A 26,918-nucleotide genomic window follows, 5' to 3' on the forward strand; every position below is an offset into this window, starting at 1 on the left:
ACTCTCTAGTTATCAATTTCATTTAAAGAAACATCTAACATATCGCTGTTTTAAATTTAAATAATATATTTTACATACAACATACATACAATCACGCTTACGTCTCTGTGGTGCAGATGGGGATGGCGCGAGTCTGCGGAGTGCCAGTATGGCCACCCAGATCAGACGGTGCACCATATAGTCTTCGAGTGCCCCATCACCAAGTTTAGCGGAAAAATGGCTGATCTCAAGACACTTTCGACAAATGCCGTTGAATATCTTAAATCTAGTATTTTAAAAATGTAAGTAGAGAACAACCTATAAGCCATACGATAAATAAATGTATCCTATAAAGGGGTAGGCAGAACACATCAAACTACTAAAGCTTCAGTGCCACTCTTGGTAAATAAGGGGTTGAAAGAAAACGAAACTGTGACATTGCAGTGACAGGTTGCCAGCCTCTCGACTACGCCACAATTTAACCCACATCCCATAGTCGCCTTCTACGACACCCACGGGAAGAAAGGGGGTGGTGAAATTCTTAACCCGTCACCACACAGGCTATATTTTACATGCATGCAGGGTATATTTTACACTTGAATAATATTTAGAATAAACTAGATAAAAAGAGGTAGATGTAAAATGAGTCTAGGTACATTATAGTCTGACAGGTTATTTAATTTATCAATCGATCGTTAAAATTAATCGACTTTGTATTCGAACTCAAACACTAACACTCAAATTTTCATAATCACATCAATCATCATGAAGTTTAGCTACAAAGTATTTCGTATAATAGTCGCCATCAGAACACATATCGTCACTACTTTTAAAAAATCTCGTATCTCACGCTGTTCCTCAAAGTTAAAACGCAGTAACAGTAAGTCTATATGCATTTCATACATACTTACTACAATTTTCTTTTCATTGACAGACGAAGATACAAGTTTTTTTAAAAGTAGTGACGATATTTATCTCGGAGCAAGGTGCTCAAAAATATTCGATCAAAGTATATAGCCAAATGCAAAAACACTTGCGATAACATCGTTATAGCTATCTATCTCTATCGCTCTTCTGTATTAGAGCGGCGCAGCCAGACTGCATTTCGATACTTTCGATCGGCGTCTAGTGTCAACTATTGTCATTTCGGCTAGTCCGGCTGAACTGAACACGCTATACACTCTAACTAAAGCTTTGATACAGATGTCGTTTAAGAATAAGGATCCAATTCACAAAAAAAATGTCAGTGTAAGTTGAACTTTCTGCCAAAAGTTAAAATCATTCATTTCAATGGCAATTTTAGAAGTTGGATCCTTTTCGCTAAACGATGTAATAATTTATTACTAAAGGCGTATTCGGATCTGACGGACCAATGTGTGACCCCCATTTCTCAACAGAGAGTAAAATTACATACGAGAAAACCTACAAGTATTGAGTTATCAGAAATTTTATTGCATTATTGTAAGGTCTTCTAATAGGCGCTTCTGAGAACAGATTGGCAGGTATTACTGAGAAACTTCACGCATTCGTTTAGCCTGAGGACACGCGTGACAGTCACATCGAGCCTACGCTTCCAGACGTGGGAATGATGAGTTTCGCTTTTCCCTATCATAAAGACAAATAATCGCTTAGATTACTGTGGTGTTGGCGGTGTTTTACCGGGCGACTGGACGTGGTTAGGGTTGCCAGACGGTCGGGATTTGGCGGGATTCTCCCGATTTTTAACATGTGTTCCCGAATCCCGACAAATTAGAAGATACCCCGATTTCTCGAAATACTCTAAAATTTCAAGTTCCAAACTAGAATCAAGCTAAATTATTTTTCTGGAACCACCGTAAAGCAAGTACCTACCTACCGTAACCCGCGCCTAGTGTGCGAAACGCGTTGTTGCAGTGCGCAGTGTGGGATGCGGTACGTTTTTTAAAATATTTTGGTTGCTCATATCGTGGGTGTCATTTCAATGAACGAATTTCTTGGACACTACATCCTATACCGATTAATGGGTCAATACTGTGGGACTTCGTTAAATCAAGTCTTTCGTCCCGATTTCGAGAGCACTGGCTTTAGCAAGTGCTGGCTTCTTAATATCATGGATGATATCCAGCTATTGTCAGAAGAAAGTTGAAAGATCGTATTATTAAATAAAGTCTGCTAACAGATTCTTTCAGCAATTTTTCCTGTAGATTTCTCTATCGAAAAGTAACCAATGCCAGGTAGCTAATACCGCATCAACTTAATTCCCGGTAAAGTAGATATTTGGAGACACGTCTACATTTTCATTGTTTCACAGGAATCGTAAAGAAATTGCCTTTCAGATATGGTATAATGTTGGTTGCGAGGTAGTGTTTAAAATTATTTAAATGCAAATTTCGTCAACAGAAATCAAGATTTTGACAGCATGTTGTTGCCGAATTATTTTCAGCGTTCACTTTAATTTTATTTATCTAGATTTGCTTTTAAAAATGATTTTAAATATTATAATTTTGTGATTCTGGCAATTTGAATGGTGGATGTATAATACGAAGTAAACTAGAAATTATCCAAGAAACAGTAGGTACTCTGAATTTGTCAAATTCGTTACGAATCAGTCCTTATGATAAGATTTTTATTGTTATTCAAGATTTCAAAGAATATATATAATTATACAAGTAAAAAAACTTCTATGAGCAGGAGGTGTGCCACAAATGTCATAATACAAACTTATAAAGTATATTCTTTAAATATAATTACGTTCCTACTTTAATTTGAATGTTTTTTAGGGTTCCGTAGTTAACTAGGAACCCTTATAGTTTCGCCATGTCTGTCTGTCCGTCCGTCCGTCCGCGGATAATTTCAGTAACCGTAAGCACTAGAAAGCTGAAATTTGGTACCAATATGTATATCAATCACGCCAACAAAGTGCAAAAATAATAAAAAATGGAAAAAAATGTTTTATTAGGGTACCCCCCCTACATGTAAAGTGGAGGCTGATTTTTTTTTTCATTCCAACCCCAACGTGTGATATATTTTTTGATAGGTATTTAAAAATGAATAAGGGTTTACTAAGATTGTTTTTTGATAATATTAATATTTTCGGAAATAATCGCTCCTAAAGAAAAAAAAAAGTGCGTCCCCCTTCTTTTGAACTTGATAGGTTCAGTACTTTTTGAGAAAAATACGGAAAACTACGGAACCCTATACTGAGCGTGGCCCGACACGCTCTTGGCCGGTTTTTTTTCCCGACTTGAGACCTAAAATCCCGAAAAAAAAATTTTTTTTCCCGATTATCGGGTAATTCGATCTGGCAAGCCTAGACGTGGTGCATATTGCTTGTTATTAAACAGTTACAAATGGCTGCCAAATAATATCAAAATGGCCTATACCCATGTTGATTTTCGGGTCGTGATTGTCCCTTGGTTGTATTTTCTCCACCAATAACTTCGCACTTAGCAAATAAGGAATAACAATAATTTATAAAAAGGGCCGTAAGTGAATGTTACGTATCATGTCAAGATTATAGTCAGTTGCAGAGGAATGGAACCCCTTCATAGAAGTTTGCATTCACAGAACCAACGGACCAGGAGGAGAGATAATGATTCAGATGAAAGGTTAAGGGCAAATTGGAATCCTAAATTGCCCTATACGTTTTCTTGTTTTAACCCTATGAAATTATAAATTCAAGCGTCATCGCAATTCTAAAGTCATAAAAAAAATATCTATTATTCCTACAAAAAAAAAATATAAAAAGGTCATGTCAGGCTGATCGTTCTTTGGACCTTTGCCCTATAAAGGTTTAAAATAATGTTAAAAAATAAGGCAAGAAACAGCGTTGACAACCGGCACGCGGAAGATAAACGGCAGGTGAGAACTATGTAAAGAAAGTCATAATAGAATTACGGCGCCTATCGAGTTTATAGTGCAAAAACGCATAATCCCCTTTCTCAAGAACTAATTGCTGCGAGCAATTGCTTAATAACGTTTTTAATAGTTCAATACACAAGTTGAGACGTGTAATATAGAGAATCCAGGTTTTATACACGGCTATTTCGTTTTTCGCACGCACGAGGTGAAGTTAAATAGATAGGTACTTGCGCTCCGAGTTTCTTTTGTCGGCTACTGTAAATTGGGGTTACTATTGACAAATGGGGTTTTGTTATTATTTAATAACTACGTTTTATCAAGGATAATTTATAAAAAATTGTAAATCTTCATAATAAACATCGTACCTCCATTTTTAGCGCCAATTATTATCATAACTACACTGATGAATCATCAGTGATGTTGCCTACAATTTTTTTTTTTTTTTTTTTTCAAAATATTCATTGGAGTAAGTAGTAGATGAACGTTTTCGATTGTAATTATAATGAAGCCTAAGCAATATCTAGTCTTGTAATTAGTTTAATATACAGCTCGAGATTAAAAAAGAAACGACATATTCTATTCTCTGTATTAAAAAATATATATTTTAGTCAATTATAACTTAATAAAAAAATACTCCTTTGCTCTATGGTACGGTATGAATACGAATACATAGGGACGAAGTCAATACGAATACATATGTAAATGAGAAAGTAAAACTATAAAGTAATTAAAGCAAATAGATGCTTCAATAAAATAGAGAAACGATAAAGACAATAGACACACTGTAAGTAAAGCAATAACTTATTTTTCAGTACAGATTGTTTTTTTACGCACTAGTTCGAGAAGTGGTTCATTCTATGTCAGGTCAATGGATGTGTTCGGAGGGCCATCTGTACTGAAAAGCGTTGTACGATACACGTGCGAAAAGGAAATTTGTAACTAGTGTCGATTTAAAACACTCCCTTCGGTCGTATTTTAATTTATCGCCACTCGTTTCGGATTTCCTTTTTTCGCACTTGTATCGTAATGTACTATTTTACCGAAAGCATGGTTTCATTAAGTACTTGTTAACGAAGTTGCAATTAATTTTATGAACCGTCACAGTCGTTCATATACCTTGCGAGAAATGAAGTTTTCCGGTACAATACAATGAGACAATAAAGTTAACTTTATTATTAACAAAAAGGTTGTAAACAATCTTATTTATACGTCATATAGCGAAACAAGCTTCGGAAAACAAATAACAAGTCTTACTGACTGAAAAGTGGATAAATGAGTTATGATTATAGAAAACGTTCTTATTTTGAAAAGTGATCATTTTGTTCAATATGTCTATGTTTTGAAATGCATAGATATTAATGATAGGATAATTAATATATTATAATCATGGGATAATGATGATGAAGATTATGTGTTATTGACCCTAATGTCATGCAAGGCAAGCAATTAACCTTTTCATTGTTATTATTAGGTGTCATCATAAACAAGAAAACAAAAACATTTTGACCCACCTAACAAATTATTCACAAAAATATAAAAATATTTTTTGATACAACGTTCTAACTTTAACTTTAACGCTTGTCCATAGGCTACGGTGACTTCTTACCATTAAGTGACCCATGCTTATATTTGCAAATTACATAAAAAAAACACAGGATCAGTAATTTTAAAATAACACTCACCAAATCACCACATTCCATTCCGAAACTCCACTAAAATTCAATCCAATCCATAATACGTTCACAGAAAAAAAAACACAACCATAGACAGCGCGGTTTCCGCGATTCGCGTCCGACACGACCGCCCTACGGCCGTACAATTTTCAATCTGCATAGACCGCAACGCGCGGCAGCGGCATATCGTCCGGCACAATCCGGACCTTTCGGATCACGAAATTAATAATGGATCACGGTCAAAGTGTGATCTGTTGACATAAATATGTAATGGCTTTTGGATGCTTGCTTAAATTAAAACTATTTCTGTTTACAGTTTTAATGTATCAAGTCCTGTCAAAGTACGTTTTATTTTGAAGATCGATAGAATCGTCCCGCAATAAGTCTGCAAAGATTTTAATAGCCTCCCCCTCTCCAAGGGTTAAGTAAGCGTCATAATTTCATCAAAGTTTGACGTTTAAAATAACAACTTCACTGGCGAGGCTGTGAAAATTATCGTGTATGCGAAGTATATTATGTGTACATATAGTATATATGTTACACATATACTTCGCAGAATAGCGCTGCCCGTGCTAAGTACAGCAAGCAGTTGCAATACAAATTATAATTAAATTAAGGATGTATGTATAATCCCATCTAAAATAAAAATTCACATACACTATTTTTTCGTAATAAATATAAAAAAAATAATAAAGGCAATATATTTCATATAAAAAATTTAAAATAATAGATATACACTTGTTCATTCAATATAAAAAACGTGTAGGTATGTTAAGTTACTTAGTAAAAAAATGTCATAAATTTCAATAAAAATCATTAAAAATTGCAATGCTTACAGGACTCGTAGCTGTTTGTTATTCAAATATATCACCGTGTACCTATGAGAAGCTTTATATTACTGGTGGTTAGGACTTTCCTTGGACATAACCATAAATTCGTTTTTATTGCTATGTCAAGAATAACTTTGCCCTTGGTTAACTACATGAACGATTTTATACCTTTGCCCCCTTTAAAATTGCAGGCATTTTCCCTATCGTCTCATTAACATCGACAAATCTCATCTTAAATGTAGTCATAAATAATACTATGTTGTGCCCAAATATAAAATCCGTTCTATCCAAACTGCCGGTATAAATATTAATGCTTTCTATTAGCGACTTCTATATTTATCTTTCTTCATTTTATACGTAAGGTACAGCGGGCAAATCTCCACTGGGGGACAAAATAACTGGTCCATTTTTTGCATGTTTTACAATGTTTGCATTATTAAATAGAGTGTTCACCGGTTATAATATAAGGTGGGCGTGTTCAGTGGATACATGTAGACCTCAACATCATAATAAAAAAAAAACCGGCCAAGAGCGTGTCGGGCCACGCTCAGTGTAGGGTTCCGTAGTTTTCCGTATTTTTCTCAAAAACTACTGAACCTATCAAGTTCAAAACAATTTTCCTAGAAAGTCTTTATAAATTTCTACATTTGTGATTTTTTTCATATTTTTTAAACATATGGTTCAAAAGTTAGAGGGGGAGGGACGCACTTTTTTTTCCTTTAGGAGCGATTATTTCCGAAAATATTAATATTATCAAAAAACGATCTTAGGAAACCCTTATTCATTTTTAAATACCTATCCATCAATATATCACACGTTAGGGTTAGAATGAAAAAAAATATCAGCCCCCACTTTACATGTAGGGGGGGTACCCCAATAAAACATTTTTTTCCATTTTTTATTTTTGCACTTTGTCGGCGTGATTGATATACATATTGGTACCAAATTTCAGTTTTCTAGTGCTAACGGTCACTGAGATTATCCGCGGACGGACGGACGGACGGACGGACGGATGGACGGACGGACGGACGGACGGACGGACAGACAGACATGGCGAAACTATAAGGGTTCCTAGTTGACTACGGAACCCTAAAAAACGTTTTAGTTACAATTGACCCCCAGTCGAGATTTGCCCCGCTGGTCCTTATTAGAAACTATTTTGTCAAACTGACAGTTAATTGTTGAACTCGATAGCCTTTAATTATATTTTGCTGTGACGATTGTGATATATGTTGTACTTAGCGGGTTTAGCTACTTATTCTCGTAAGTCCCAACGTGCAAATACAAGTACAAATGATATTCGAGATTTGAACTCTTATATAAAAAAAGAAAGTTACAAATTCAAAATCGAATATTTTTTTTTTGCAAAAAAAACATTTTTGATACAAGCTTTTAGTCGCTGACTGTACTTTCTTTAAACAATCATCTACTGTTCTCCGAGACGTTTCTAAAAACCCCTTACTCGATGGGGATACGACGTTTCATAACAGAGTTCCTATAACCTTTCTGCTCCATCATCAGATCAGCTCCATGACACCATAATATTGCATCGTCACGTGATTTACATATGTGTGCAAAATTTCAGCTCAATCGGAAACCGGGAAGTGGGTCAAATTTAGCTTCTACGTTTTGACACCAAAGACATATAACTCCGTATAGACAAATACAAGACAAGACAAAAAAACGTACCACAGTGCTATACAGAAAAAGGTACGGTGGCCTAGATGGCGTTACACCTTTGGGGTACGCTCAGCTATGACGCTAATATTAATATAAGCTAAAAATATGGGCCAAATTGTCAAACCTGAGGTTCAAAAGTTTTAAGCCTGTGTCAAGAGATGGCAGTCTATGCACTGTGATTACACATTTTACTTTGACAGTAGGTAACTCTCTTTAATACTCGATTCTCTTTGCGCACACTAATATGCTAACAAGGCAAGTTGAATAAAAACAGCCGACATTAATTCTCCATTCAAGTTATTTCGTAAATAAGTATTTTGTTCTTCAAATACTAGATTCCTATTGACCACCTATACGCAAGTATTAACCAACATGTATAAGGTTTAAAGATTCTTTATTCCCATAAGAATTTGTACAATTCACTTAAAATGAGAATATTAATATTATTAATGCTAACAAAATACACGACAAGAGCTACAGTATGTAATGTTAAATATACTTATTTGAGATTATCGCCAGATAAAATTTATTATCTTTTTCGCCACATAATTAACTTATCAAATACAAGTATAATTAATTTAACTACAGCCTATTACTTATTTGGCGATATTTCATTAATCCAATCATATTGCCCACGTACCACCAACGTAGTAGGTATCTATTGCTTGGAGGCAATTTACGCCGTGTAACTTTCTGATTATAGGTTTAAATAAAAAATCTGTCTTCATTTTTTCTCCAATGAGTGAGATTTTATTAAATTTAAATTTTATTTACACGGCATCACAGAATACACGGTGTATTCTGTGATGCCGTATAGTAAAAATAGTACCTTAAGTATAACTACATACATGAATAACATACATATAATCACGCCTGTATCCCATAAAGGGGTAGGCAGAGCACATGAACTACTAAGTTTCAGTGCCACTCTTGGCAAAAAGGGGTTGAAAGAAATCCAAATTGTGACATTGCAGTGACAGGTTGCCAGCCTCTCGCCTACGCCACTATTTAACCCATATCCCACGGTGTTCACAGGCCATTACGGGGTCAAAGGAATTTTGGCCAAGATGGGACACGCCGACAACACTGATTGTCGCATGTGTGGCGAAGAGGAAGAGACCGTCAGACATTTAATGTGTGAATGTCACGCCCTCGCCAGACAAAGAATGAAGAACTTTGGAGCAGGCTACCTGGCACCGAAGGACTTCAGAGAGCTATCCATGAGCCTCATCATCCGATACGTGGAGATGGTCGAGAAGCTCCTGAATAGCTGAAGGATCTTAGGATCGTAGGGGGTAATTGCACAAAAGATCCCGATGGGTCGACGTGTATCCGTAAGGGCCCCCGCAGATTTAAGATAAGATAAGATAAGATAACCCATATCCCACAGTCGACTTCTAAGAGACCCACGGGAATAAAGGGGGTGGTGAAATTCTTAACCCGTCACCACACACACTGGAGCTTAACTATAAATGCATAATGCAAGTAACGAAGTACAAATACATTTTGTAGTAGAGGAACTGCGTTGCAAATTGCTACATATGTGAATAAAATAAATGTACGTCGTGTATGTATGTGTGTATTACTATTTTGAAGGGTTATTAAATGCATGCCTCTGTACATTACATTCATTTGTCAATTTTATCATTAATACTTACATTTCAACACAGTGTAACAAGTAATAATATTTAAAGTTGATTTCTCTTCGATTCACAACGTAATGTATTAAAAATAAACGCTAAGTAGAAGTAGCATACTTATTGATTAAATTATCATATGTTAATGCCTTATTTTGACGATGTAAGATGGATGTTCGTAGATGTAAGTGAATTTCAAGAAGGCATTAAAGTGAGCAATAGTTTGATGATGTTTGAGTAAGTGAAGCATGTGAAAGTATGTTTGGAAGTAATATTGTATTTTTTAATGCATTATTCACAGTTTTGTTTTGGTACTACGTACCCGGTAAATAAAACCTGCTAATACGTCATGACTACATAAAAAGTAGAGACTGATAATGATGAATAACGATTAAATAGAGTCTGCGCGGAAATAATTATTCTGAGAAAGCACTCTTTTCCTTATTATACTCGTAAATATTTCACAATTATTCTTCTCTTTCCGCAAACTACATATAAATCCTCTAAGGGTCCGTTTACACTTTGCGGGAACTCGCTTACGAGCTTTATTAGTATTTGTGTGCTGAAATGTATCTAACCTCATAAGTTCGCAATATAACTAAAATTGTATGGGAATTTACGTGTAAATAGGGCAGAATGCATACAGGTCCCATAGGTAAACGGCAATATAATAATATATTGATTTAATCTAACACGATTTGCACTCATAATTTTAGAACAAACCGGGACTTAATCGCGTAAACACTTTTTTGATGCAATTCCTATTCCACGACCCTATATTCCACGAACATAGGGTCCCCCCACATCTGGCGTCTCGCGAGCGTAGCGTCGGGCCAACTGTATGGCAAAGCCTGACGCCGCGTCGACGTCGCGCCGACGCGGCGTCTTTTTCCATACAGTTGGCCCGACGCTACGCTCGCGAGACGCCAGATGTGGGGGGACCCTTACGCGATTAAGTCCCGTTTTGTTCTAAAATTATGGGCAATATAATATGTATATTGAAATGTAACATTTTGTGGTTCATCCTTGTTTTACGTCCTCCAGCTAATATGTACAATACTCGTACTTCCTGGATTATGTATTTCCGGATATACTTAGGCTATTTTTAATACGCTTAATCGAACACGTAAAACATTGGCGCTTCAGTAAACATTTGAGGTACGTAAGATATTTTCGTCGAAAAAACCTGTAAGTAATTCCTTCCAACACTTTCATACTGTGGCGTAAATAATAACATATGTGCGTTGCAATGTTAATGCCTGAGTATTACGTATTAGTAATGTAAGCAATTTATAGGATCGCTCGCGTTAGAAAGAGACAAAAAGTAGCCTATGTCATTCTCCATCCCTTCATCTATCTCCACCTAAAAAATCACGTCGATTCGTCGCTCCGTTTTGCCGTGAAAAACGGTCAAACAAACAGACACACACACTTTCCCATTTATAATATTAGTATGGATTAGAGTATTTCCTTCCTTTAGTGGTAGTATTCTTAGAGAAATTAATAATAATACATTCTTAGGGAAAATAAATTAATCGTTCATCTACAAACGAGAAGCAAAATATGTAGTTATCTAGTTATCTTCACCATTCCAACTGGTAAAGGCTCTCTTGATACTTCAAAAACGAATGACAAAGCATTTTATCCACAAGAGTGCAAAGTAATTTTATATAAAATTTAACTTGATGCCTAAAGCTGCCTAGTAAAAGTGAGTTAAATTATGATTTGAATTGAACGTAATTGTAAAAAAAAAAAGAATTTTATTTAGCTTGATGTTTTAATACATTTAATATTTTTCTCGTGTAGAGCACTTATGATATTGAAGTGTAATAACACCACCGTTGAACCCAAATTCAACAGTCGACTGCTACAAATCCCACGGGAGGAAAGGTAGTGGTGAAAATCTAAGCCCATCACCACACAGAAAATAGCATTTTTACATTTTTACTCAAAATTTTGTTTTTTCCAGATGTTTCACGCGTCCACAAGTAAATATTATAATAATCCACAATTTTTTCATTGAAATCCTTCCGACATCCGATATCGGATCGGATAATGTGAAAACGGACTTAGGCGGTACCTACCTTTGTTTGCCACCTAACATAAACAAAATACAAAAATCCTCATCAACACCAACTGGTTGAACAATAAAGTATAATTTCAATTACTCCCGAGCCGTCATTACCGGCATCCATCAAACGGGCCATCAGCGTCTGCAAATGATGGTGTGCAAAAACTGAGCTCTAGATCTAGAACCTGTGTTGTTATTGCTTAGCGAGGCTGGCAAAGATACGTCTCAGCCTATATTGCCTAGGTATATTTAACAATATGTAACGATATCTCTAAAACTTTTAGACGCGGCTTGCGCAAAAACTGAGCCTTAGATCTAGAGCCTGTGTTACCATAGCCAAAGACATAATATAACTCTGTATAGACAGATAAAGCCTAAGAAAAAAACGTACCTCAGTACTATACAGAAAAAGGTACGGTGTGGCCTAGATGGCATTACACCTTTGGGATACGCTGAGCTAGATGGCGCTAATATAAATATTTGACATTTTAACACATATCAACCTAAGAATACGGTCCAAATTGTCAAAACTGAGGTTCTAAAGTTTTAAGCCTGTGTCAAGAGATGGCAGTCTATGCACTGTTATTACACATTTTACTTCGACAGTAACTCTCTATAATACTCGATCCTCTTTGCTTAGCTAGCCTCAGTCTATATTACCGAGGCACTTTTTAGGGTTCCGTACCAAAAAGGTACAACAGGAACCCTTATGGTGCGACTCTGTCCGTCTGTCTGTCCGTCTGTCACATTCCTAAATATCTCGAGAACTACTAATGCTATCAACTTGAAATTTGGAATAGTTGTGAACATTGTAAACCTCTACAAATAGAAAGTATAATTTTTTTAAATATATTAATTTTAATTGTAGAAAATGGCCAAAATGAAAGGGGGGCAAACTGTAAATTTCAAGTTACTAGGTCAAGTGGGGTATCGTTAGAAAGAGCTCAAATTGAACGTAAATAAAACATTTTTTATAATTTTTTTGTTGTGGAAAAAAAAAGAATTTTGAAGGAAAATGTAAAAAAAAAATACCGTTCCCCCCCTTATCTCCGAAGTTTACCAACGAAAAATTATGAAAATTTTAGTAAACATTGGTTTTATGCTATATATTACAGGAAAAATATAATCGTGTTTTTATTTTGAATACTTTTTTTTTAATTCACAAAAAACTTTAAAGATTTTTACTTTCAATTTACCCACCCTTGCGGATGTATATCGTACTTAAAATTAATACGAGATGTTATGTAAACCATCTTCTGTCCAATAAAGTAAAAACTGTTTAAATCGGTTAACATTATAAAGAATTATCCCTGAAAAACCAGGTCGCGCAAATTAGTTAGCAAATTGACCGGGAGATGGCGCTATACACTATAATACTCATTAGTGCCTATACTTTTGTCTTCTAGTCAAGTCATTAGAGTTATATGAAAATATGAGATTATTTTTACTAGGTAGTTTGAAAGAAATGAAACATAGCAAAATAACTCCTTTATTTAAATCCGGCAGCCACTCTGACCCCACTAACTTTAGACCAATATCTGTGCTGCCAACTTTCAGTAAAATATTTGAAAAATTAGTTCTTTCTCAATTGGTACGACATTTTAACGTTAATAATTTAATGCATAATAAGCAATTTGGCTTCACACGGGGTCGCTCGACAACCGATGCTGGTGTTGAGCTAATTAAGCATATTTTCGATGCCTGGGAGGAGTCACAAGATGCTTTAGGTATCTTTTGTGATTTATCTAAGGCCTTCGACTGTGTTTGTCATGAAACATTGATCAGGAAACTACATTATTATGGAGTCAGAGGATCAGCACTAGATTTACTCAAGTCCTACTTAAATGGTAGAATACAAAGGGTAGATGTCAATGGACAGAGATCAACTGGGTCATTGGTCTCTATGGGTGTACCACAGGGATCAATATTGGGGCCTTTCCTGTTCCTTATCTACATAAATGACTTGCCATTCCTTGTAAAGACCCACCATGATATAGTATTGTTTGCAGACGACACCTCACTTATTTTCAAACTCAAACGACAGCAACAAGCTCACAGTGATGTAAACAATGCTATCTCTAAAGTAGTGAACTGGTTCAATGCTAATAATTTATTATTAAATGAAAAAAAGACTAAATGTATTAAGTTTGTCACTAATAGTAACGTAAGGAATGAGCAAACAAGTGTCGTTGTGAAGGATGAGGAATTAGAACTGGTAGATAGTACAGTTTTTCTTGGTATAACTTTAGATTCTAAACTTCAGTGGGGTCCCCATATTGTTAACCTCTCGAATAGACTTAGTTCTGCAGCTTTTGCAGTGAGCAAGATCCGTCAGTTAACAGACGTGAAAACAGCTCGATTAGTTTATTTTAGTTACTTTCACAGCATTATGTCATATGGTATTTTACTTTGGGGCAGTGCTTCAGAGATAAATACCATATTTATTCTGCAGAAGAGGGCTATTCGAGCAATATATAAAATGAAGCATAGAGACTCACTTAGAGATAAATTTAAGGACATTAATATAATGACAGTGCATTGTCAATATATTTATGAGAATATTATGTATGTACATAAAAACATTTGTAATTTTAAGAAAAACTGTGATGTACATAATATAAATACTAGAAATAAACATAAACTCGCGGTGCCCTTCACACGGCTCTGTAAAATTAAAAAATCATTCATGGGTAATTGTGTTCGATTTTATAATAAACTTCCGAATCATATTACTGACTTGTCAATTAATAAATTTAAGAATCATGTAAAGCGTGTACTCATTTCCAAAGCTTATTATACAACACAAGACTACATGAATGATAAAACAACGTGGGATTAATTGTTATTCGAAATGGTTTCTTATTTTTACGTTTATTATTATTATTATTGTTGATGAAATTAATATTGTATTTTTTTGGACATTGGATTTTTCCTAGAAATATTCTAGACATGTATTTTTATATATACATATACCTAATTATATATTTTTTGTTTAACGATTATTTTTATATGAAATTGTATATTATAGACTCAATATTATTATGAACAATAATTTACAACAATAAATTGCTCTGATAATTAGGTTAGATTAAGATCATAATATATATGTAATGAACTATTCATAAGAGCTTGTAACTAGGCCTACATGAATAAAGATATTTTGAATTGAATTGAAAAGAAAGTTTGTACGGAACCCTCGGTGGGCGAGTCCGACTCGCACTTGGCCGGTTTTTTTTTTATTAGGAACTCTTACAGCCAATAAGAAGTTTCAACAGATAGAAACTAAATACACAGATAAATACGTGCAAAGGCCGTGCCAGGATAAGCTAAGTGAATCTGCCCCCAGCGAGTTTTGGCTTGATTTTTTTTTATTGATTCGTCTTTTTACTTAATTACTAAACTGTAAAGTTTTGGGAGGTGAAATTTTGGTATACTAGATACTAATACAAAGCCGAATCAATAAAAAAAAATTCAAGCCAAAACTCGCTGGGGGCAGATTCACTTAGCTTATGCTGGCATGGCCTTTACAGGCATTGTAATAAGTATACGAGTATATGAAGATTTATTTCACCGCTCATCCAAGTGCCTTATTACACTGGTTTTGAAAGACTCGAGGCAAAGCTTTCGGAGGCCACAGCAATAACAATCTTGCGCCAACGAATGCATCTCATCGCCCTTCGTGTTTTCTAACACTGATTAGAAATGTGAAAATATTATATTTCTTATATTATGATGTTGCATGGAAGATTGCATTTTAACTGCTTGAAATAAAAAACTAATTGACCTAAATACTTAAAAATAAACTTATCACTACATAGTATAAAACAAAGTCGCTTTCTCTGTCCCTATGTCCCTATGTATGCTTAAATCTTTAAAACTACGCAACGGATTTTGATGCGGTTTTTTTTAATATATAGAGTGATTCTAGAGGAAGGTTTATATGTAGGTATAGTACTCGTGCGAAGCCGAGGCGGGTTGCTAGTAATAAATAAAAGTGATACTAAGTGCTTGAGAAGTTATGTGGATTAATCAATTGCTTTGTAAATAATTTATTTATAAAATGCAAACGAATGTCCATTTTGATGAAATAATCGCGAAATTAAATGGTACCTAATTGGTCAAAGTTTTGATCACTTGCTTATCAGTTAAGTTCAATTCTAGATTTTTTAAATGATTTAATCAGCAAACGAGCAGACGAGCCGCCTGATGGGAAGCAGTCATCGTCACCCATGGACATAAGCAACATCAGGGGATCCACTTATGCGTTGCCGACCTTTGAGAACCCTAAATACCCCAAGATATGTTAAATTTTCATATTAACGAGTGCTTTTTGGTCGCCAAAAGCCGATTCCTCGTCGATATGTTTGGGGAGACCCTTATAATATTACTAGCTCCTATGTCACTCTCCATCCCTTCAACTATTTCCATTTAAAAAATACGTCAATTCGTGGCTCCGTTTTGCCGTGAAAGACGGACAAACAAACAGACACACACACTTTTCCATTTATAATATTAGTATGGATTCAATGTTAACCTGATTGCTTATGTATACAAGTAGATGTAGTTAACGATTACATGTTGCACTCACTGTGACTCGCAGTATCAAATGTTGAATTATGATTGATTAGTCAGTAACAGCTCATAACTTATCGGAAAACGTCAATAAAGCTGCTTGAGCCGCATAAATCATTGCGTATAAAGGGTTCAAAACATTTGCGCGTTGTGCAGTAGTTTACCTAATGAACAGTCATCGGGAGTAAAACTTTAACAAAACCTTAGAGCTGACATAAATTTAAAATAAAACCACGATTATTAATTTTCAGGTCACAGTTAAATTTTATTCTATGCCTGAATCCAAGATTTCTAATACATTACTGCACGGATATTTTCATGGCTAAAGTACTCTAAACTTAAAATGTCCATTTAGCAAGTTTTGTTAAAGTTTTACTCCCATAGTTCCGATCACTGCTAATGATATTAGCCAATTAAACACTAAGATAGTTATAAGAATCTGTTGTTGAATTAGGCTTATACTATTACGAGTAAATCTATTGTCGTGACTTGAAAAGTTCAAAGGGTAAAAAAATTTCATTCTAGTCAAAGCACTTCTCTGTGCGTAGCCGAATGCACAAACGCTCACGAAACGCTCACGATGATATAACTTTCGTAGCTGTCTATCTCTATCGCCCTTGCGTATTGGCGCGACAGAGCCAGACTACCTTTCTGCAGCATTTCGTTGACATTTCGCGTCGCAGAAATGCCATTCGGCTACGGGGCCTGGTTCTGATGTCTAATTTAAACTGTCGTCAGTAGATATTTTTGAAGAGCTTCAGCCTCAAACAGAAATAGTTTGAGAACTTTAAGATAGAGAACTACGAGTAGACTATCAGTAGTCCTAGCACATGATGGCCGCGGGAGTATGTCGCCGCGAGATAGATGCCACGTCTTCTTCTAACTGTATTAATGACATAAGGACGGGTAGTCTATCTCGCGGCGACATACTCCCGCGGCCATTATGTGCTAGGCCTACAGGAACAAATATGTCTAAGTTCCAACAACACAAGCCTTCTTAAGCTTAACCCTTAAATGCATGAATTTTTCTTTTAACGAGATATTAATATATGTGATAGACAATGGTTTTCTGACTCTGGGAAAAAATAATAAAAAAAATATTTAATACCGATTTTAATACTAAGTAAATCACTGTTAGAAGTTAAATAGGCCAAAACTTATTTATATTAATATATAATTATTGGTAAGTTTTATTTGTAAAGTTTGACTACTATTAGAAAGGTACACTATTTGTCAAACCTCCATGATAAAATGTTTAAACACAAACTAATTACTAACTCCAAAAAAATCTGCCTAAATCACACACTAAAAATCGCCGTCATCCCGTTTTTTCACACTATTCCGCCATTTCATCTTTATCCTTAAATAAGAAATAGTAAATCATAATATTATTTAATTTTTTAAATTATTTATTAAATAATAATAAATACTGAACAGCGACCCCACGTACCCGAGTGCTCCTGGGGAGTTCTGTTACCCGTAAGGCGGGTGGGTGGGACAGTACTCTCTACCTCTGGCTTGCCTTGGCTGGCCGTCCAGAGTGGAGTCGTTAGGGCTACATGCCCCAGGGGTGGAAGTGAAAATTTGCATAAGACGCGAGTTGGTACAGTGGCTTAACAGCCACTGGGCAGAAAGCGGTGTACACCTCTCGACACCCTTGAGTTCTCACACCGGTGTTGCCCTTGAGCCATCTTGGATGTCGCTTTTTGTGGGGGCCCATCTTGTGGGGACGAGTCACCGTCTGCCGGAAATAAAATTGGATACCGTTTTATTAGGCAGGCGTCCGGTTTTTTATCCATAGCCCAGTATTTAGTCCATCACTTTCATCAAAATAGACCAGTTCATTTTAGATTCCATTAACTCTCAAATAGTCCTTACACCCTGGCGGGTGTTGCCTTTGCGTGTGTCCCATGATACGGGTAAGGGCAACATCCGCTCGGTGTACCCCTTACATTTCATTAAAGTGTCGAAAGGGCCTCTACGCGTTGGCTTCGGCCCCGCGCACGCCTCCCAAAGGTCCGGAATACCATTGTTCCGTGATGGGAAAGAAATACTGAATAATAAATGTATAGCTACATATTGAGCCACAGGTAGGGTTTGCAAGATCCGCCGATGTTTCGGATCCGGATATTTCGGATCTTAAGATTTGCCGGATCCGGATATCCGGATATTTCGGATAAAACGGATCCGTGTCGAAAAGGTCACTTTTTATAGGGGTTTCGTCAAATCAAAGCTGCTGTTACCGAAATAAAATAATTTAAACTCACAAAACGACATAAATATTGTCTATTATTGCTTCATTAACTTTTTAGACGAACTATTAACATACAATTGTGTCGTTAACTTAAATCTCGCGTAAATCGATTCGGTTTTAAGGATGATAATACAAAAAAAGCAGAATGGATTTACCCGAGTTTGAAGTTATGCGACACAATGAATTGACATTCATTCCCATTGCACAGTACAGCATATAACATTAAACAGTAGGCCAATATTTTTGTTTAACTTACATAAGCTAATGCAGGGTTTTTTAGTGTTGTTCACTAATACCTCCGTTTTACTGGGGCGTCTATCCGTAACCACAGCCAATAAATACATCCTTGCGAAATTGCAGATGTAGGAAAAAAGATAAAATAATATAATTTTATTGCGTTACACGTATTAAACGTGTAAAATATGTTATCCATATTTAGTTATCATGTACCATTTTCAATTGTTATTCTGAACTGATGTGCAAAATGTCATTTGATATTTGCCAGTCGCTTTTCAGTGAAGCTCTAAGGCTGGCAGCGCACCTCCAATCCTTCTGGTGTTTTGGGTGTCCATAGGCGGGAGTGATCGCTTACCATCAGGCGACCTGTCTGCTAGTTTGCCTCCCATCTTATTAAATACGAAAAAAAATAGAATCTGGTTTCAGCTTATTACTTCCATGATCTATAATCATCAATCTAATAATCTAATTCATCGTTAAGTTTAAAAACATCCATGGCAATTGTTTCTGCTTTATAGAAGATTAAATATTATCGTTATCCCTGCGGGATGCATCCAGTTAGAAACGAAAGCGGTTTTAAAAACAATGATTTACTGTTCATTTTATTTAGTTTGTTAACATATAGTTTTAACATATGGATTCATCGCATGGCGTAATGTACCAAACCTAATCTAGCTTGATATTCTGGAGTATTTGAATTAAATAAATATGAATAAACATTTTAGGCGACAAAATACAGGAAATAATTCATCAATTTCATTCGAAAATTCTTTCTGGCGTGGATAGATACCCATATTTAACGGATCCGTATTATCCGTTTTATCCGGATCCTATGAGACCTCGGATCCGGATCTCAAATTCAACGGATATCCGGATAATTCGGATATCCGGATATCCGGATCTCAAACCCTAGCCACAGGCCATCAAATATGTGATGCATATATACGAGTACATCACCATGCATTTAATTTAAGGGTTAATGTGGGACTCAGTCAATCTGTGTAAGAATGTCCTGTAATATTTAGTTTATCATTACTAATTCAGTAGTAGCAGTAGGCCTACTGTGCCTAATTAGTAGTTGCAATTGTCATATCATAGATTATTCTTTTTACATTTTATCATATGTCGCGTGGAACACGTTACGTAGGTAGGTACAAAGATACATCTTCCTCGAAGTTCTGAAACTTGACTATTATTGAGGATTTTCTTTCCAACAAAGCTGGAAAATCAAAATTAGTCAGATCTGCAACTACACATAATTCCTACAGTTCCGTAGTTCAAGTTACATTGGCATTCATTTATAAGAGAGTTGCTTTATGAAGATGTTTGTATGAGAACAATGCAGCTATTCCATTGATTACGGTGTCGGCTATGACTTCCCGGAAAGTGTGTTTTTCTCATAACTTTGCAGACCATTTCCTTTCGACATTCAGATATTTACGAAACAAATACATAACCTCGCTTCCTTGTCTCTCTACTTGTATGTATATGAAGCAATAAAAATGAAGTGTAACCATGAGCAATTCTCTTCTTTCAATAGTAATTGCCAACGATATAGATTGCAATTTAGGTCATGTAATACAACATTACGAGCAAGTGCTACCAAAAAGCATTTATCGAAATCCATGCGAGTTCGTTACTGCAGATATGGATGTAAAAAGGAAATTCTTAATAAGCTGGTGATAATCATAATAGCACCAAGAGAGAGCAAGACAAGGGACCACGAGATTTATAATGTTTTTTTACGCCTGGCTTGGTGATAATTGTTCAGGGAACGCCAAGCGAAGTTCTCATCTGTAAACGCGTTGTTTTACGCGGTCCGAACAACGCGGCGTTTAACGCATACGTTGAAAGAAATGAAATTAAAATATCATAGCGCATGCGTTCAACTCTGCATCTATCACATAAATCAATGCTCGTTTTACAAACAAAGGGAGGTCACCACCTTCTTTTAAAAAAAATATCGATTCGTATGTACGGAAGCAATAAAGTTAAAAAGTAAAACACCGAGAGAAAATCTGCCTTTAATTGCTATGTGTGGGAAGTTGGATCTGCCTTAACTTTTCCCTTCCCTATAAAGGTTTCTAACAAGAAACAGATTCGGTGACCAAATTGCTACGTGCCCATAAACTTTCTTTCTAACATTAGAATATATAATTTTATATCGATGTTAAAACAGTAATGTGTTCCGAAATTTTATCTTCTCGTTTTATTATAGTTTGACCAGTTAAGTTTTGAATCGAATTAACCATGTGACAGCAAAGTAGGCAAGTTGCCGATAATCTATGCAAGTCTATTAAAAGCCGCTTATACTCGTACCTACACAATTATAGAGAAATCTAAGAATTTTAAGGTTTGCTAATAGTGATGGGCGTCGAACATTCCACGGGAATGTACTGTTTAAAACTTTGTTACGATTTTTTTGTCAATACTCTAATTGATAGGTGCTTAATACTTAATTATAATTTATTATCAAACAGTTATTGAAAGATATCCCTGATTAAGACATACATATTAAAAATTGCCAACATTGCAGTGTGATCCCTTTCAATTCAATATGTGTGAGAAAACGGGACTACAGTACGATGTTGCTAATTTTTACTATTTTTGGTCAGATTATACTAATACTCTGAATTATCAGATAATATATTAGATGTTAAATTGCCAGAAACAATTCAAGAAGCTGCATAGCGAAAACTCAGTTTACAAATCTGACAACAAATGATAGAAAACCTCAAGTTTCGTATCTTTGCGTGTTTTAAAAAAATGGCTCACTTAACTTTACAAAGTATACCATCAAATAAACATCAAAACGCTCCAATATATTCCTACAATCACTTAAGTTGGGAACATTCCCCAGATCGGCACATCACTATAGCTAAATGAGGAATTCTCTTTTAAATAATTAACTAAACCGTTTAGCGAAGAATTTTAACGATCTTCCTTATCTCCAAGGGAGATCGTGGCAACAATCGGACTGACAGGCCTATTCCTATTCTAGTCGTGGTCTACGATGATCCGTGTGACATTTCGTCCAGTTCGCTTTTGAAAGGACTAAGAAGAAAAAGAAAAAAACATTTTAAAGCTTTTTATATTTTACTTGTTACATTTATAAATAAAAAAAGCGAAGCCCAGGCTCCCATGAGCCACGGCAAATGCTGGAACAACGCAAGGAGGATGATGACATTTCTAAAGAAAAAACGTGTTAGAGTATCTACCAAAAATTACAAAAATATTTGATAGCAGTTCCTGGCAACTTTGTGCATAGCCACGTCAGCAAATTTTAATTGATCCTATTTTGTTACCAACATTTAGTAATATAAGTCGACTTTCGTATATACAGGTTAATTGTTATCATTAAGAAAATATAGATACTAAAGAACCTTAATGATGAAATAAAACTTAATAAAATCTCAATTCATCAACAAAATCTTGGTAACAAAATAGGAATTAATAAAAACAAATTTAACTTTTTCCTTAATTTTTGTACAAACTTTTCGATAACTGCTGGATATTGGCAGTTAATCCCTACAAAAAGCTAACTGTCATACAGGCTCGTATAATTTATATCAAATGAAAACTGCGATCTCGATACGGATCTGTCACCAAAAGTGACGGTATTGGTTGAAGAAATGTCACTTTAACACTGACATATCCGATCCGCTCCGAATCAATATCGCAATATTGGAGGTTGCTAAAATAAGAATAGGCCTCTGACAGGTGGATTGTCTTGTTCCGCAGTTTATTGCTTGGCCTCAAGCTGTGATAATAAAATATGATACTGATGACTAATCCTTTATTGTCTAGTTATGACTAATAACAATCAACAAGTTTAGAATGATGGGAATAGTTCATGATTTATGTTTAGCAGTTATAAAATTAGAAGCACTTTAATTAATAACAGAAAAATAACAAATTAGCTTTTTTTTCTTTCAAAAAACTCATTTTTGGCACAAGCTTTTATCACCGACTGTACCTTTCTTTTAACAGTCATCTACTGCTCTCTGAGACGGTACGTTTCTAAAAACTCCTTAGTCGAAAGGGTTTCGTAACAGAGTTCTTATGACTACTTTTCTGCTCCATCATCAGATCAGCTCCATGATACTATAATATTGTATTGTCACGTGATTTACATGTAGGTATGTGACTATGTGCAAAATTTCAGCTCAATCGGAAACCGGGAAGTGGGTCAAATTAATCTTCTACGTTTTGACCCAAACTAACATACTAACAAGGCAAGTTGAATAAAAAGCTTAAGTTTAAAAAAAAAACAGCCAGTGAGAGTCGGGCTCGCCCACCGAGGGTTTTGTCCGTAGAAACTTTCAATAGTGAAAATAATCTCATGTTTCAATTTCATGCGTCATCAATATACAGACATGATTTTATTTACCCTGTTATACTCATACTCATACTCATACTCATTTATTTATAATATTGTTACATATTACACGTCACAATTGATTTAGGTACATAGTTATTATATGGTATATTAAAATTAAAATTATTATATTAGTATTCGTAGTTTGATATGTCGAAATATGGTAATACATTTTTAAATTACATTAAGGACCATTGAGCATTATATAATATTAGAATAGAATGGATACAATGTTTTGTGACTGTTAATTAGATAGTTAATTAAATAATTTAAAAGATGTAGAATTCATTCATGTCATAAAAGGCGTGGGCGATAAGCCATTTTTTTAACGCTCGTGTGAATTGGTTCGAAGATTCTATACAGGTAATGTCTTCGGGAAGTTTGTTAAAAATCTTGGGACCTTGTACCTGCATAGTCTTGGAGGACTTACTCAGACGACAACTGGGGAGGAGCTATATTTAGCATGTGCTATGCCAAATTCCAAATCGAGAGCATAAGTAGTTATCGAGATAATTAGGAATGTGACAAACAGACAGAAGAACAGAATTGCACCATCCATAAGGGTTCCTTTTGTACCTTTTTGGTACAGAACCCTAAAAAAGGTATATGAAGCAAATTACTACTACTTAGTTACTGTTAAAAAGCGTTAATGCTTATAGGTACTTTTAGAAGGTTGTTACGAAAGATGTTAAGATGTATTTAATATTAAATCCATTAACAGTTGTAACAGATAAGATATCGGAAAAGCGCTATCGAACAAAGTCCCATAATGAGGTCAAATACGAATAATCAAAAAGTTATAACCAATTTGTCTAATAAATTCGTTTTAAGACATATATTTAACGATTTCGGATTTAAATCAAAGTGCAAATGTTTGAACCCCAATCCATAACTCAAATGATGCGTGGTAGTAAAGTTGTGTTCCGGAAAAATGTGTTGTGTGATTACATAAAATATTTACAACCGTACATTATCTAACATTTGATCAACTGTGTGGGCGTGAGTGAACTGTGGGGATATAAATAAAGAATGTTATTCACAGCAGGGATCTCTTTAAACGTTGGGAAAATGCGTTTACGCAAACCACCTGATCCGGGGGAACCAGGGCTTTCTCAATCACGACAATACGGAAGTAAAGAGCGATAGAGTTTAGTTACCATAACTCTATTAGTGCTAGCGATTGTGACATTGACTAGGTACTCTGGAGTCTGGTAAGATGGACGGAATAACCGAGGAAGGACTATTATCCTAAAACACCCCTGGAGTGGCGAGTGCCCCAAGGCCACTGTAAGCATTCGACCACGTGTTTAACTCAGTTATGCATCCAGTGTTTTTCGCAGATGACTAGATAAAAACGAAAGAAAGACGTTAAAACAATTAAGGCCGGATACATTTTGTCGTTTCTACCTAAAATTTGAGAACAAGGTTGGAAAGTCTCCATTTTTTTTTAAATAAAATCTCGAAGCCCCGTTATGTTTTTCCCTTTTCATTGTCCTACTGGGATACTATTTTTTTAGTATTATAGTTTAGTTTTCTTGCCTTACAGTTGTTTGTTGCCTTGGTTCCTCACAGTTCAATGTGATGAAAGCCGCTGGGGACAGCGGGCGGTTCACCTACGTTGCTCATATTAAAGACGTCAGAGCCATCTTTGAGGTTGAGAGGCACAGTATAGCTGGTGAGTGGTTTGTCGTCCTTGGCGGCACGACGACAGGTACAAGACGAGGGATCGTGCGTCTAAGGATAACTCTTCCAAACTCTAATAAAATTGATACAATTTGTTGCACAATCTGAGTCGTAACCAAAATATATGCGCGTTTCCGAACGCACCCTAAAAAAATTTTTCTCAAATTGTTTTAACGCTATATTTATTTTTACAGAGTTCTGCTCAATTTATCCTTTTAAAAGAATGTGTCGTATACATATACCTACTCGTACTAGCGTTGATTACTAATCCTTTGTGAATTACGTCCGCAACATTGCAAACATTCGATGGATGTCCGCCAACGACATCATTGAAATTCTTATGAAAATGGTCGGTTTGATTCTACCATTAAGTTTAATATCAGTCGAAAACAGCTTTAATAAGATATGGTTTGGATATGCTAGTATTCAGATGTCACTATTTTATTTCAAGAAATGTCACTTTTGATACTGACATAAATATTCCATCTAGAAAGATCCTAGCACTACAAGTAGGTACAAAATAAGTTTAACATACTCGTACAACATGTGGATTGTATATTACTACTTACCAGTTTTTGCAAGACGCCGTCAATGGTGCATGTTGCAAACTACTTTTCGTATAAACTTACCATAATTTTGCGGTTCACTGATGATGATATAATGCCGCACATGTCCGTTTTTGCCTGTGTAATCCTCGCATGAGTAATCCACTTAATAGTTTAACCATTTTCTGGAACTATAAGATTTAATAAGTCATGAACTTAAGTACCGCGTAGTATCTAATAAGAAATTGTTTGTTCACTAGGTATATGAAGTTTGAAAGGATATTAAGGTTATACAGGTAAACTCTTTACTAAAATCTTATAACAAAAATAAAATTCCGTTGAGTGATTTGTCAGTCCACTTAAAACTATCGGTAAACTTCATTGTTCTAATAGACCGCGAACAGCCAGACAGGCGAAAGCTCCTAAGATTTGGTTTTCGGGTTTCGATAACTGCTATACCTTAACCCTTTTCAAAAAAGCGCTAGCTGACCTTCATGAGGATTATTAATGGCATGTACCACTATCCGAAGAAGTATCATCGCTCAGGAGGCGATTGGTCGCAGAAACCTGTTCGTGGCTCGTGGTCTATAAGAACAAGAGGGACACAAATTCTAAGAAAGTTGCATTTCTAAGCAACTACTCATTAGCGAATTACTCCCTCGGGCCAAGATCTGTCCCCGCAGCGAAAGATAATATTCTATTAACGATTTACGACATCATAACAATATCATCTGAGAAAATTCAACGATCTCCGTTCACAAAGTATTGACTTAAATTGAAATTATTAGCTGTAGGGAAGTAAGATGAGTTTGTAGTCTAGTTTATAAACAAGGGCAAAAATGTTATTTTATGAAGCCTTTATCTACTGATCTAAATAATAAAGAAAGGCTTTTTACCTTAGTTGGAGTAGGTCCTATATCCTATACTATAAAAGTTTCAGAAAAAATCGCTTTACAAACCAGACACTGAATGAATGTCACATAATTATTTCGTAAAGGATCTTTTGCATTTTAGATCATCCGAGAAATAATGCAATATTTTTTAATTACATTAAAATCTCTAAGGGCCACTTGCACTGCCCGCTTAACTTAAGGTAGTCAAGGTTAGTGGGCTGTCAACTGTCAAATTCCATATAAAATGACTTCTGTCTTGTTAATTTCCTTACTTTTCACAATCCGAGAATATGAATAATAATCACGAATCTCTGTTGAGACTATGAACCCAGCTTAATATGTCAATATAAAATTTCCAGCTTTAGGCCTGATTTAGACGGCGTGCGAACTCGCATGCGATTTTAGATACATTACGGGCTGTTGAGGGTACATATAATTTTGCACAGCCTTCAAATACCGCAATGTAATAAAACTCGTATGCGAGTTCTCGTACCATCTAAATGGGCCCTTAAACACTGTGAAATATGATTTATGAGCGATAGTATTCACCTCATAACATAATAACCTATCAATGATCGACTCATGACTTCCAAATATACGCACGTAACAATACTTCCTAGTAAAAATTCACACAGCGCGAAGGAAG

The 26,918-nt window shown here is 35.5% G+C and overlaps 1 protein-coding gene across 2 annotated transcripts in view; it reads right to left on the bottom strand.

Annotated features, from left to right (window-relative positions):
* The window catches only part of LOC125234640, a 95,892-nt gene that overhangs the window by 43,066 nt on the left and 25,908 nt on the right, over positions 1 to 26,918 (bottom strand). Inside the window, exon 1 of one of the 2 annotated variants that reach the window (XM_048140968.1) lies at positions 5,502 to 5,621. The exons of the other annotated variant lie outside the window; for it this stretch is intronic. The gene's annotated coding sequence lies outside the window, so the exon portion shown is untranslated. Of the gene's footprint in view, positions 1 to 5,501; positions 5,622 to 26,918 lie in introns of those variants that run through there. 2 annotated transcript variants of the gene reach the window in all.

Source organism: Leguminivora glycinivorella, chromosome 16 (genome assembly GCF_023078275.1).
Source record: "Leguminivora glycinivorella isolate SPB_JAAS2020 chromosome 16, LegGlyc_1.1, whole genome shotgun sequence".
Classification (NCBI taxonomy): domain Eukaryota; kingdom Metazoa; phylum Arthropoda; class Insecta; order Lepidoptera; family Tortricidae; genus Leguminivora; species Leguminivora glycinivorella.